This window comes from Lithobates pipiens, unplaced genomic scaffold (assembly GCF_037356315.1).
Source record: "Lithobates pipiens isolate NorthernLeopardFrog02 unplaced genomic scaffold, aLitPip1_a1.2 Scaffold_13, whole genome shotgun sequence".
Lineage (NCBI taxonomy): Eukaryota > Metazoa > Chordata > Amphibia > Anura > Ranidae > Lithobates > Lithobates pipiens.
Genome location: NW_027507718.1, coordinates 299538155 through 299547447, shown reverse-complemented (window position 1 = coordinate 299547447; position 9293 = coordinate 299538155). Strand labels below are relative to the sequence as shown.

The 9293-nt window shown below is 42.2% G+C and overlaps 1 long non-coding RNA gene across 1 annotated transcript; it reads right to left on the bottom strand.

The window, feature by feature from the left end:
* Nucleotides 1–1439: 1439 nt before the first annotated feature.
* LOC143976109 (uncharacterized) lies at nucleotides 1440–8710 on the bottom strand. The gene is made up of 2 exons (XR_013272512.1): nucleotides 8566–8710; nucleotides 1440–1727 (listed from the first exon to the last, which is right to left on the bottom strand). It is a non-coding gene; the product is annotated as an uncharacterized LOC143976109 (long non-coding RNA).
* Nucleotides 8711–9293: the final 583 nt, after the last annotated feature.

The window sequence follows — 9293 nt, the reverse complement described above, 5'->3', positions numbered from 1 at the left end:
ATCATCTGTAAGTTTATTGATATTACTGTAGCTTTGCAGGAAAAACAAGTAATTAAAATAAAAGTACGGCCTCCCAATAAAAATAAACATGCTTTTGCACTTAATTATAAGTACGTGCGCACTCACAGTTTTAGTAACCCTGCAAAAGTCCTACAGATATATGGTAAAGAAAAAGTTGAATTCTACATTTTTACACTTGTAGCCAGGGGCTTGGCAAGAGATGGAGAGCGATTTAGGACACTGTGCTGTAGGGCTTTCTGTAGTGAAGCATAACTCTGTAGGAATGAGAATTGGAGGTACAACAGACAGCAGTATTGTTTATTCTATTAGCAGATTGTGGACAAGTCCGTTAATTTAAAAAGTACGGCGGATAGTCCGGCGGACTTAGTACGCCGTATTAGTCCGCTGAAAAAGTGCCGTGTGTGGGCAAGTAGCCCGTTCGGAAAGTCCGGCGGACAGTCTGGCGGGAAGTCCGCCGGATAGTCGGCTACGTGTGTACGCGGCATTAGAATCACTAACAAATTGAAGCCAAACTCCAGCTCACACTTTATAATCAGTTACAGCAAACAGTTTTTCCTTTTGGAATGAAGATTTTGGATGAATAAATAAAGGCTGATCATTTTAATCACCCCTACCAGTCTTAAGTGGTTTGTCTCATCATTGTAACTGATACATTCTGCTGGAAAGTTTGTGCTGTGAAAAACAACAGACCTGTTGGCTGGATTACCTGATCCAGATGAAAATAGAAAAGCTTAAAAAGGAAACTAATACAGCCATCACATCTACGAATTGGTTAATAAATGGCTGCTTTTGGGTTTAATATAGCTATTACTATGGTAATAAATGGACTACTGAGCTAGATTTCCCAATGTGACCTGGGTATAAAGAGAAAGACAGAGATGTATTTTCACAGGCTGTATACTGGGGGATTTCACTTTTGCTGTGAGGAGACCGAGGTGTGCACATCTCTGCTCCTGTGTGCATATCAAGCTGCTACAAGCCTGAGGCTGTGCATAGGGACTGGCCATCTAACTATCAGCATTATTTACTGTGTGCAGACTTTACTGGGACTGTACTCATGTGCACCACTGTAAAAATTCGGCCCCAATGCTAGCCAGCTGAAAAGCTTGGGCTAAAGATGGCTCACTCAGATAGTTGCTTGAGAAGAGCTTTGTCTATTGTCCATAGTAAAAGGTACCTCTTAAGGAAGTCTTACATTTTATTGCTGCCATTCATATAGAGTGCACTCTAAAATAGATATAGCCCACTGTTTACAGGGGAATTATTGCAGTATTGATTATCATTGTTGTTACTGTTTAATAAAGCCATTACTTCTTGCCGACTGTGTGGATAACTAGGTTTACTCTAATTTAGCTGCATAGAACTCCATTCTATGCTGCTATAGCTGTCAGAAACCAAGAACCGGACTGAGACAGAAGTACAAATAAATCACACGTTTATTACTGAAAAATAAAATGGAAAATAGAGTAAGCGTGGTCAAAGTTCAGTAACCAAATCAGGTAATCAGCCAGGCCAGAAGTCAGGGATCCAAGTAGAGGAACAGCAAGCAAGATAAGGAGCCAGAAGGGATGTCAGCAAGCCAATCTTTAAACAGGAACACGGGAGATGGTTTCTTGTGATGTGACCAAGGAGAGGGCAGTGATGAAGTGAGCTGGACAGCTTTAAGTAGGCAGGTCAGACGAGCAGGATCAGGAACAGCCGGGTAACTGTGGAGAGAGATGAGAGCTGGCAATTAGCTGGCAGCGGAGCAACCAGACCAGAGAAGGAAGGGCTAAGCCAGCCCTGACAATAGCCTAGTGAACATATTGTCTAGTAAACTGTAATTGACCGAATCCTTTACTTACTTATGTGAATACTGCTAATTACAGCAACCAGTAACAATATATTCAGTTCATTTACCACTCACCAGCCTGAAGTTTGATTTTTTTTTTGAACCTTAGTTGTGTGCAGGGTATCTATATTGGTGATCCCAATCACAGTATCCATTTGGTTAACCTGGTGTGTCAGTGGGGCTGAAGTTGTTCTCAGAATTGAGGCAGAAGGACCAACAACCCAATCTACCTGTCAGAAGGGGGTACTCACCAAGGCTGAGATGCGGAGAGTGGTTCACTCTTGCGACTAAGCGCCCTCCACCCCCTGGAGACGGTACAGGGGGTGAATGGCACAAAGCTACCAGCAGGCTGAGGAGGGCTTGCGTGAAGGTCAGCGTAGGGCTTGGCAGCAGTGCAGGAGCAAGTAAGTCTAAACAGAGGCTGAAGAGAAGCAGAGTCCAGAACAGGCTAAAGAAAGCCCGTGCTTATGCTGGGAGCCAAGATACTGTGGACTGGAGAACCAGCTGAGGGTCTAGGCACAGGAGACTGAAGGTAATCCGGGTCACAGGCAGAGGGTCAAGGCACAGGAGACTGACGGTAATCCAGGTCACAGGCTGAGGGTCAAACACCAGAGGAATAAGCAGAGTGCGTAAAGCAAGCCAGAGGTCAGGTCCAGGAGAAGATCAAGGCAGGTCAGTGTCAATCCGGGTCACAACAGGCAATCAGTTAAACCGGATACAGGAATAAGTACTCCAGAAGCTGAAGACAAACCAGCAATTTGTTTGAGAGAGGAGGCATATTTTATAGGCAGCAAGGAAGTCACGTTATGTGTGCGCTAGTGCGTATGGGTGCACACCATTCCGTGGGGCCGCGAAAGTGTGTGCACCTAAGTGCCATTCCTCCGTGAACGTGCGTGCGCCAGAGTGCCGTTCCGCCATGCATGCGCACAGGGAAACGGCAATGCTGGCAAGGTTGATTCAGATTTCTTTTCTGACACTACCAAGCGCCTCCTGCAGGGATAGCATTACATGTGGGGGCTAATCCTGGGGATATCTCTGTTCTGAGTTTACAGCACCAAGACAACAAGCCAAAGACAGTCAACATGGACCCTGCAATGGCTACTAAGGGGTGCCAAGAACAAAATGGTCGACTGAAGTATAATGTTCAATATGCCTGGTGACAACCGGATTGAAGAGCAGATCCGACAGCACCAGTTCCTGACCAATGAGTATTCACACTGGAAATTAAAACTGATCAACTATGTACTTCTATAGTGGAGAAGGGGGATCCCTGCCTGCTTCAAAGGGGCTAGTCTGCAGCTGAGAGTGATACCTAGTTCAGCTGAGAGTGACAGACCAACCCAGAGTTCAAGTTAGGCGTCTCCCACAGATGGAAATGCTCTGTCATGCCTGTGGCTATGATAGTGCCTGCATTCATTGCTGCTCAGGCAGAAGAACAGAGAACCCAATCTACCAAGTGTCTCCTGCAGGGGTAGAGCTACACGTTTCATCAACATGAGTTGGTGTAGAAGATTCAGGAACATTTGGGGAAGGGATCACCACTCCAGGTGGATGTGTGGAAATGGAACTCTCCTCAAGGTGGAAGCATCAGGTGCAGGCTAAGCATATATCAGTTAGAAGCGGAAAGGTCTGGACAGCCGCACTCTAATAAAAACGCCTTTATTGTGCAAAATAACAAAAGTACAAACCACAGCAGGGTACAAGATAACAAGTGACGCGTTTCACACTCTCAACAGTGCTTAGTCATAGCTATACAACCACAAAACTTTGCTACAAATATATACTAGTGCATATTAAACATGTGATCAATTGTGTAATTAATTAAATCTAAACAATTATTTAAATGAAATTTGGTTAATAACAAACATGTATGGTTGAGTATAGGGGCACATATGTGTATCCATGTGAATTAACTTTAAGTGAACCTTATAAATTAAATCATTCAATTTATATAACTATAAGTGCTGGATGAATGTGCATGTATAGTACTATCAAAAAAATTGTGATTATTATTGTTTAATGTTACTCATTCATATACATTCAATAAATACATCATTACATATATATATATACAGGCCTGTTTTTCTCAAACAATAGGTCTGGTGAGTGCTTCATCTGCCAAAAAACACAGTATAGCTAGAAAATAGCTCAAGAAGGCATACCAATGTTAGGAAAATGAGCACATCATTGGCACCAAGACATACAAAAATCATTGCATTGAAAGATAATAGATTACATATTATTTGAAAGCAGTTTCCTAAATGTGCATGTGACTGCTCTAATCCCAACACCCCACAAATGAACCCAATAGTGCAAAAAAAGAAAAATACATTCAAAACATGGTAGTAAATAGGGTATACGTCTCATGATTCTGATAACTTGCCACAACAGGAAAATATATGCCCTGCAATAATTCATAGAACCTTCCAATTCATGTACTTTAATAAAATAGCTATTATTAGTCAACTCTAATGGGTCAACAGGAACATTGAGAAGCTGCATTATTACCATCAAGGATGATTCAACAATCAGCTATAGCCTGGCCATGGTACCTACTATCTTTACAAATTTACTAATTAGTATCAATAACTCACTTTGTTACTACCCCAACTGTCATAAAATCTCCACTTAGGGTCAATCCATTGGATGTAATGGTGCAACCCAGATCAATGTTGGTTTACCTCCTCCAAAACTGACCCATTTACTTGGGAGTCTTGTGTACATCACATATATGTTAAATGGGTATATCATCACTGCTAACAGGCATATATAATTTCCTATGTAGAATGTCCTACTTAGCTCCACCACAAATGTAAAAAAGTTCTGAAGTAATATATTTCTTAGGACAATTAGCCTCCAAATCGCATGTGGCTCCCCCAAAAATATAACCATATTCTAATAAACCAGCCCTCAAAATTTCCATTCGCCTGCTCACATTTGGCGAGTTGAAACTATTGAAGGCAAGTGTAGAGCAGGGGCGGACTAGGCTGACAGTTTCCTGGCTGATTTCTTCTGGCAAAAGTGGTGTGGCCATCAGAGCATCCCAGAGGGGGGAATCCCTGCCGCTCAGGCCACTCTTATGCCCTGTAAAGAAAGGCTGCATCTCTTCTGCCAGAAACGATCAGCCAGGAGACTCTCAGGAGGATTTCCGGCCGCATCACACAGTGCGGGGATCTCCCACTGTGACACAGCTTGGAGATGAAACACCAGCCGCTGTCAAACAAAGTCACGCCTCCTGGACCGGCTCCTGTGATTGAAAGCACACGTGTCCAATGCTGGTCCAAGAGGTAGGACTTAGGCTGGCGTTTTATCTCCAAGCTGTGTCACAGCAGGAGATCATTGTTCTGTTCTCCTCCCGATTCCTCCCTGCTGCATTGCTGGGCACTGATACGGCTGCACTTTTGGGCACCGATTGTCTGCACTTTTGGGCAATGATAGGCTGTACTGATGGCTAATGATAGGCTGCACTGATGGGCATGGATAAGCACTTATGAAGCTGCACTGATGGGCCTTGATAAGGCTGCACTGATGGGCACTGATAAGGCTGCATTGATAGGCACTGATAAGGCTGCATTGATAGGCACTGATAAGGCTGCACTTCTAGGCACTGATAAGGCTGCACTTATAGGCACTGATAAGGCTGCACTGATGGGCACTGATAAGGCTGCACTGATGGGCCTTGATGAGGCTGCACTGATGGGCACTTATACAGCTGCATTGATAGGCACTGATAAGGCTGCATTGATGGGCACTGATAAGGCTGCACTGATGGCCACTGATAACACCACACTGATGATCACTGATAAAGCTGCATTGATGGCCACTAATGAGGTGCAGTTGATGGCCACTGATGAGGCGGCATTGAAAAGTGGTGCTGATAAGCTGCACTGATAAGGCGGTACTGTTATACTGCACTGATGGGCTCTAATAGGCTGCACTGATGGCCACTGATGAGGTGGCACTGATATGCTGTCCTGATTGGCACTGATGAGGCAGCACTGATGGGCACTAATGAGGCTGCACTGATGGGACTGTAATAATAGGCACTGATGGGACCTGATAGACTGCGCTGGTGAGGCTGCACTGATAGGCACTGATGAGGCAACTGGCGATGAGTAATTCTTAGGGGCTGGCTAGTGGCTCAGTACTTGAGATTTTGAGCCATGTAATAAACAATTATGCAGTTGCATAGTTGCAAAGTGAAATCAGACTTAGCTACTTATCCCTGCTTGTCAACATTGTCCATCAACGCATCCAGAGTTCCCAAGTCATGTGTGGCTCCACCTCTAATGGAACTCTGCACAGTCTAAATCTGGACACCTCCACATTTGCACATCCCCATAGAATGCTGTATATTTGACACATGTGTTGCAAGCATAAAACAATGTGATATCAACCCCAAACCAGAGGATCAAGTATCCGCGTCCACAGACTTTACTTATGAGACTCATCAGACCATGGATCGAACAATGTAAAACCTTGTGGGGTCATTCAAGGTGTGGGGTTTAAGCTGCCACTGACTACCAACTGTTGTTGGATTTTTTATGGGTGATTTAAAGTGCCAGCATCCATAAATTATAGGGGAGGCAGTGGGGGTGGAGTATTTTTTTAAATCGTCACTATCTTCCTATATCAGGACTCCTACTTCCTATTCCTGATATGTGCCAGCTGTACCTTGTACATGTATGAGAAAGTATCCTCTTTGTATTGCTTCCTTTATGTGAAATCTCTGGTGTTCCCATTAGTCCCCTTGCTTTCCTAGTAAAACTGAGCTAAGCAGGAGAGTACACGTGGTCAGTTCTCTACCTTTGCTTTTACTTGTCAGGGACGTGCTGGCCATAGCGCTACTAGTGCTCAAGGGCAGAAGCAAATGTGCATGTGCAAGCACGATCCGGCAAGTACCCATCTGGCAGGGCCTACGAATGTACGCATGTGCGAGAATATTCACGGACACGAACGCGCGCCACTACTTACTGCGATACTGCTTTGCTTGTTCCAATCCCCTTCTCTGGAGCTGGGGTGGATCTGATCCAAAGCCAAAAATTTTACTTTGGGGAAAATGCCGCCATGTATGGTAGTAACATTTCTGCCCAGAGGTAGTTCCAGATTGGAAGTCACACTGTGAATATGCTGTAGACCCTTCTCCAAAATTCATGCTTGGTTTTACCCACAAAGAATGAGCCACAGCCACATTGAATAAGATATACCATGCCACATGTCTTACATTTGGTATAGTGCTGTGCCTTAAAGATTTATCCATTGGGTAGTTTGATGGAAGGGCCATTGTACAGGTATCTACAGTGTATACATGCCCCACATATAAAGGGACTCTTGATCTTTTGGATCCCTTAAATTCGCTTTCTATGATACAATCCCTAATAGAGGTGGCCCTTCTGAACATCATCAGGGGAGTTGAGGGTACAAACGCCAATGATGGAGTCCATAGAAAGCAGGTGCCAATATTTTTGCACGATATTTCCAATCTTAAGGTGTTGTTTGGAAAATTTCATGATTCTCGTGGTGTTTGTTTCTAATTTTCAATTTTTTTGGGTTGTGCCATGTATGAGTTATTTTTTTGTTTTTCTGATTGCACTCTTGTAGGCCTTCTTTAGGCATGTTTTAGTCTACCTTCTTTCTAAGAGACGATCTCTCAACATGTTGGCTTCCTGTTGAAAGGATGTTTCATTGCAACTATTTCTTCTATTTCTTAAATATTGACTGTAGATAATTGACATCAAAAGCGGTTTGGGGTGAAAGCTTGAGGCATGCTCCTCCAATAATCAGACTTTTTCTGACACGCGCCCCGTAGCACATCCATTCACTGGCAAGCTTAGTGTGCTGCTGCTTCTCCTCCCCCCCAGCAATTATACAGCTGAGAACAGAGAGCATGTGATCACTTATAAACAAGGGAAAAAAGGTATTTATAATATTTTTTTTTTTTACATCTATACAAAAATGTTTTGCCTTTCAGTTCTATTTTAAACTGAATGGGTTATTTTACAAGGTTATCGTTTACAATCACTTTAAGTGAGAATCGTAAAACGGTATATATTCCTCCTGGAGAGTTTTGCTCCTTGGGTAATGAGATTGTTTTTAAAGATCAAAATGTAAACAGTAGTACACATAGATGCGCAACTCTGTGTATATGTACGCAAAGCTGAAAGAAAAAGGGAGCCAAACTCCAGCTCACACTTTGTAATCAGTTGCAATAAACTGTTTTTTCTTTCCTTTTAGGATAAAGGTTTTACATAAACAAAAGCTGATCATTGTAAGCTCCCCTGTCAGTTTTAAATAATGTATCTTATCCCTGTAAACTGATATATGTGCAAGAGAGCTCATTCTTTTAATAAGCAGACTTACTGGCTGGATCACCAGATGAAAAATAAGATAAAGGCTAATAAAGAAAACAAATGCAACTATAAACATCTAAAAATGTGTAAGCTGCGCTATAAAAAATGTTTGGCTTTTGAGTTTAATACTGCTTTAAAATCAATCACAAAATCAAAATGTTCATCTAAAAGTTTTACAGCACCTTATGAATTTAGGAATAAACACATTTTGTAAAAATTATCATCTATAATGGAGCTTTCTCATTTGGCATATTCGGAATATTATTTTTCATATTCAAACTGAGCCATTTATTCTGCTGTATAAAACTGCTGTCTGCTTTATAAAACACAAACATAGATCTAAAGCACTAAGGATCGGCTTACCATGTCTGAAAGAAGCAATCATAGATCCATTTAATCATCATCCCTGGCAATGGGGTCTTTCAATCGATGCAAGCAATCATTATTGCACAAAGAGGTTTTCCACCTGGTTGGAGAATCGCTGTGTGGCTGATAGCTGATCATTGCCATATCTGGGGAGAAAGGGTAACCTTGCTCATCATGCAAGTTTCATCCTTTCCTTGTCTAAACTGGAAAAATACAACCAGGTCTCACAATTTCCTCTTAGGTTAGACATCAAAATGGCTAGTGTAGGAATATCACGGGAATCTATATAACTGTATTGGACAGGAAATCAAAATCCACTATAGTCTATGGTGAAAAAAAAGATACTTCCATTTTGACTTTCAAGTCATATTTTATGAATTGGTGAGATCCTCAGCAGGAACATAACAAATGCACATAACCTCTCAGATTACAACACCTTCTACTTGGGCCCCTGGAGGTGTGGAAGTGCCTGCTACCATTTTGCACTGGGTAGTTGTTATATGGCCCCTTTTAAAAAAGGTAGGAAGGCATATGCTTGGCAGCCATTATCAATAGAGTTTCCACCATTGGATGCTTGGAATGCTTGGAATGTCTAAGTATATTTTAACTAAAAATAATAATCTTAATAATAATATAAGTGCAAAATGTTTAGCCAAAACTTGATATACCGTACATATTTCACAATAAGTGAAAAAACTTTTCTTCTTTCTTTCTTGAAACTTTTT